Source organism: Artemia franciscana, chromosome 19 (assembly GCF_032884065.1).
Source record: "Artemia franciscana chromosome 19, ASM3288406v1, whole genome shotgun sequence".
Classification (NCBI taxonomy): domain Eukaryota; kingdom Metazoa; phylum Arthropoda; class Branchiopoda; order Anostraca; family Artemiidae; genus Artemia; species Artemia franciscana.
The window spans coordinates 25,209,963-25,215,962 of record NC_088881.1 but is presented as its reverse complement, the minus strand read 5'-3'; positions in this window follow the sequence as shown (position 1 = coordinate 25,215,962).

Sequence of the window (6,000 nt, the reverse complement as noted above, 5' to 3'; positions counted from 1 at the left end):
GGCGCAAAATCTTTCACATGGAAGGATCTTGTTACAGAGAGACAGAAGGATCATTTTTTGTGTCTAGATTTTCTAGGTTCCAAATGAAGTTTCTTGTGAGATTTATTCGCAATGAGATTTTACTAATACCGATATCTTGCTAGTACTTATTTGACCCAATCAGAGTATTTGCAAAATTTTTCAGCCAATTAAACAATTTCCTGAAAAGTATCATTTTCTCAAACTAGCGCTTGCTAAATCTCGATATCAGTAAAATATCGTTGTTAATGGGTCTTTCACGTAGCATCATTAGTAGTCTTAATTCAAGCATGGTCCTTGCTATCCTTATGAGAATATTTAGGAATGTTTAAAAAATCACTTATTTATTTGCTTTTATTAGTTCTACCGGAAATGCTCCTATAGTCACTTATTTATCAACCATTTGTGGCATTAGCATTGGTGAGTGTTCCTACTTTGTCACAGTGGGTAATAAAATTTTAAAAAGGTATGGAATACGACATTAGCTGGGGAAAAGATTAAGCTCGTTTGGGGGAATCGTAAAATATCCAACCCCGAAAATGTTATTTTTTATAGTCACAAAGCACTCATTTACATATTTTTCACATTCGAAGAGTGGCTCTGAACATGAGCATTGGCAGGGATGGGGATGGGGGATTTGTCCTTGGAAATTAAGTAAAACTAGGAATCTTCAAATGTAAGTCTTGGTGAACCCTTGATAGCTCTTCTCACACTCCTTATAAAATTTATTGGTGTTGTTTGTGTTCCTGAACCCTCCTAAGCTTACCACCTGCCTAAGTTAATAGTCCTCGACTATTTTGGTGTAGGAAAAGAAAACAGTAATGGCTATAGGCTTTTGCAATTTTGTAGGTATAACAACCTAGTTATAACCAATACGGTGTTTGGTCACAAAATGGCCCATAAGTTGACATGGTATTCACGCAATGGTAAGACACCAAATATTATTGATTATGTTATTGTAAACTGAAGACTGACAAGATCAATATAAGATACTATGGTGTATAGGTGTTCTGCTATTGATGTTAAAAGGAGATCACCATCTGTTAGTGTCTAGGGTTAATTTAAAGCTGAAATTTCGGAAGAGTAACTCCCTCCCGGAAAGTTATGATGTTGGTAGACTTCAGGATGAAAATTTGAGAAAAAAATTCCAGGAACAGTTGAGTACTAAACTTGAGGGTTTAAAATTTGACAATGTGGAAGATGGATGGAATAATTTCAGAAAAACAATTTGTGAAGTTGCTGATGGTGTCCTAGGGAAGAGTGCTAAGACAGCAACTAGGAATATTAGTGAAAAAGCTTTAGGTTTAATAGAGAGTAGAAGGGGTTTGTATAAGAATTATCTGAGCGATAGGTCGTATGAAAACAAAAGGAATGTAAAGAAAGTGGAGAAAGCATTAAAATATGAACTAAGGAGATGTGAAATGGAGGCGATGGATAAAATTGCTGAGGATCTGGAAGATGCGGCTAGACGGCATAATAGTAAAATATTATACTGGCATGTTAATAAATTGAAAGGGAGTAGCCGATCCGGACTAGTCCCAGTTAAAGATAGAAATGGGGCCACAATTAGTGATAAGGAAAAAGTTAAAGAAAGATGGGTGGAACATTTTGAGAATGTGCTAAACCGAGATACAGTTGCAGGAAAAGATATAGATGAAAATGAAAAAGTTTGTGATACCTTGGATGTGAAGGAAGATTTGTTTAGTGAGGAAGAATTAGCGACAGTACTAGAAGGATTAAAAAATGATAAGGCCCCAGGTGCTGATAGTATGATTAATGAGTTCCTTAAATATGGTGGCTCTGAGGTTAGGAATAAGCTACTGAAGATTATGAACATGATTTTTGAAAAAGGGGAAGTACCCAATGATTTTAGGAAAACCTTAATTAAACCACTGTATAAGAAAGGTGACAAGAGTGAATGTCGGAATTATCGAGGCATTAGTCTGGTCTCTGTAGGTAGCAAATTACTGAGTAATATGATACTCTTTAGACTGAGACATGCTGTAGACAAAGTTTTAAGGGAAGAACAATGCGGTTTTAGAAAAGGTAGAGGATGTGTCGACCATGTTTTCACTCTTAGGTTAATAATTGAGAAGTCCCTTCGTTGTCAAACACCTTTGGTCCTTAGTTTTATCGATTATGAGCAAGCTATCGATTCTGTTGATAGAACAGCGTTAACAAAGGTCTTATCGTTATATGGTATACCAGAAAAATACATTAAAGTGATTTGCGCTATGTACGAGAATAATACTGCTGCGGTTAAGGTAGGAAATGAGGTTAGCAACTGGTTTTGTATTAAATCAGGAGTTAAGCAGGGTTGTGTTCTATCCCCCTTTATATGGATCATTTTGATGGACTTCGTCTTAAGGAGCACAGGAAAGGCAATTGGAGACCATGGAATCAAATGGGGAGGAAGAACGCTCCTGGACTTAGATTATGCTGATGATTTAAGCATATTAGATGAAAGTGTGAGCAAAATGAATGAATTTTTAGAGGTTTTACGAGTTCAGGGTGCTAAAATAGGCTTGAAAATTAATGTTAAGAAGACTAAGTCACTAAGGTTAGGAATAAGTGAAGATGAACAGGTGACCTTAGGTAACGAAAAGATTGATCAGGTTGGGAGCTTCAGTTACCTTGGTAGTATTATTAGTAAAGATGGTGGGAGCAGTGAAGATGTTAAAAGTAGAATAGCTAAAGCTCAGGGTGTTTTTTCACAGTTAAAAAAAGTTTGGAAGAATAGAAAGATAAGCCTACAAACCAAGATTAGAATATTGGAAGCTACAGTGATGACAGTGGTCAAATATGGCTCTGAAGCATGGACACTCCGAAAAGCAGATGAAAATTTACTAGATGTTTTCCAGAGAAATTGCCTACGGATTGTTCTGGGTACCCGACTGACTGACCGTATTTCAAACAGTAGGTTGTACGAAAAGTGTGGTTCAATCCCGCTTTCTGGGGCTATAATGAAAGAAAGGTTGAGATGGCTAGGCCACGTTCTACGGATGAAGGATGACAGATTACCGAAGGTTGTCCTTTTTGGCCAACCGTCTGGGGCTACACGGAAAGCAGGTCGTCCTTGTCTGGGTTGGGAGGATGTCATAAATAAGGATTTAAAGGAAATGGGAACTTCCTGGGAGGGTGTAAAGAGGGAGGCTTTAAATAGATTAGGTTGGAGGAGGAGCGTGCGTAGCTGTGTTGGCCTCAGGCGGCTTGGTGCTGCAGTGAGTTATTAGTAGTAGTAGTAGTATAAAATGGTTTATATTTGATGACTAACCATGTAGCGATGTATATGCATTTAAATCTTTTGTAAGATTCACTTAATTTACTTGAGAATAAAAAACTCTTATTTGGGACAAGTTATTAGGCTTTAATGAAGTGAGATCAATATTCCATCAAGCATTTCTATATTTGATATAAATTGCTAGTGTAGAACGCAACGTAACACAATGTAAACATTCAGCTATACATTGCTGAGTTTATTTCCTGAAAAGTCATGTTTATTTTACTAAATAATCATTAAAAATATTGATAAATATTTTAAAAATATGCTCTTTTACATTTGTTTAAGATTTTAAAGTTCTATTTGGAAAGCCAAGAGATAATGTTACCACCCTGACTGTTTCTCTTCCTTGTTCTTCCTGACTATCACGCTTTAATAAATAATCTGTAGTTTCAAGATATTGACTTGAAATCCTTTTTCCGTGAGGACAGGGGCTCGAATCCTGGTGCGGCTGGTTTTTTGGCTTAGAATGGAGATTGGTGGCGTGACTTAGTAAGCTCAACCATAGTGGACCCAGCTCTAAATGGGTGCCTGGAGAAATCTGGGGAAGATAAACAGGAAAGGCGTGGGAAACCCCAGGATGGGTGGGCTCAAGATTTTCTCTTCCTATCTGAAGGGCCATGAAACGGTGATCAGCACCAACGGTAGGGTCCGTAAAGTCCATTGCCATACTCTCTTACTTTCTTATATATGGTAGCGCACTACTCAGCTACGTTCTTTATTGAGTTCGTGCCCATATATAGCTATATGATTTTCATTTTGAATAAATTTAGAAAAAAAGATATAAGTTATACCTTAACCTAAAAAACATCGCAAATTCATTGTGGTGTAACTTAAAATGAACAGAATTTATTCCATATAGTAAAGGCATTGTCCTCTCCTCAACACCTCACTCTTAACGCTAAAGTTTGACTATTTGTCACAAATCTACTTTTTAAAACCATAAAAAAACTTTAGCGTAAAGAGCGAGGTGTTGAGGAGGGAACAACCCCTTTGTTATACGGAATAATTTCTGTTTGTTTAAATTTTAATGTCGCTCCTTACTTTCAGTTATAAAAACTTGTTTTTTTTTTTATTTAATTTCTGAACGTTTTTGAATTAATGCATGTTTTGATTTTGACTCTCCGCACGTAAATAATTAAAACTAAATTTGCTTATTAATGTTTTTTCACTAAATGGCTTTCTCATAGTTTTAATCGGAAGATTTTGAGGAAAAAGTAGGGGGGGGGGCTTAGTTGCCCTCCATTTTTTGGTCACTTAAAAAGGCAACTAGAACTTTTAACTTTTTACGAACGTTTTCATTAGTAAAAAACATGAGTAACTTACGAATTGACTTACGTAGGGAACTTCTATATTCGTATGTTTTTATTACGTATATGAGGGGGTTCACCCCTTCGTCAATACCTTGCTCTTTACACTAAAGCTTAAATTTTGTCCCGATTCCTTAAGAATGACCCCTAAATCACAAAGGCCGTAGAATAAATAGTTGAAATTACTAAAAATACTTTAGTGTAAAGAGCGAGGTATTACGAGGAGGTGAACCCCTCAAATGTATAATAATTTATGTATGTTTTGAGTTTTAATGCTGCATTTTACTTTCAGATGAAAAAAACTTTTCATATTTATTTTTCATTTTTTTTTTACAATGCTAGAAAATCCTGCGACCTTTTCATTGAAATTCTCTTCCCCCATGACAAATTCCTCCATGGAAAAATCCTCTCACGTAACCCTCGTTCAACTTCTTCCCCGCCCCCAAACCAAAAAAATCCCTGTGAAAACGTCTGCACACTTCCCAATAACCATTAGGCTACTATGCGTAAACACTAGTCGAAGTTTGTAACTTGCAGCCCCTCCCTTGGGGACTGTGGGGGAGTAAGTCGGCCCCAAAGACATAGTTAATAGGTTTTTCAAATATGGTGAATAAAATGGCTATCTCAGAATTTTGATCCGGTGACTTTGGGAAAAAAGGGCGTGGGAGGGGGCCTAGGTGCCCTCCATTTTTTTGGTCAGTTAAAAAGGGCACTAAAACTTTTAATTTCCGATAGAATGACCCCTTTCGCAACATTCTAGCACAACTGATTCGATACGATCACCCCTGGGAAAAAAATACAAACAAGAAAAAAAAAGAAGAAATAAACACGCATCCGTGATCCGTCTTCTGGCAAAAAATGCAAAATTCCACATTTCTGTAGATAGGAGCTTGAAACTTCGACTTCAGGGTTTTCTGATACGCTGAATCTGATGGTGCAATTTTCGTTAAGATTGATGTAAGATGATGACTTTTTGGGGGTTTTCCCCCCTATCTTCTAAAACACGGCAACTTTTCTCAGGCTCGTAACTTTTGATGAATAAGACTAAACTTGATGAAACTTATATATTCAAAATCAGCATTAAAATGCGATTTTTTTTATGTAACTATTGGTATCAACTTTCCATTTTTTAGAGTTTCGGTTACTATTGAGTGGGGTCGCTCCTTACTACAGTTCGTTACCACGAACTGTTTGAAAAATGAACCTTTGTCTCTCTCTTTTCGAAGCGTTATAAAAATTTTTTTTTCGTTCTAGGACACAAAATTTGCTGTATATCAGCACTTCAGAATTGTAATTCAACAGAATTTGATAACCTGTCAAAAAGTCCAAGATAACCAAAGAAATCGAATAGACAGGTTCGTACGTACAAGGCTCTTTAATTAGAAATGCTTT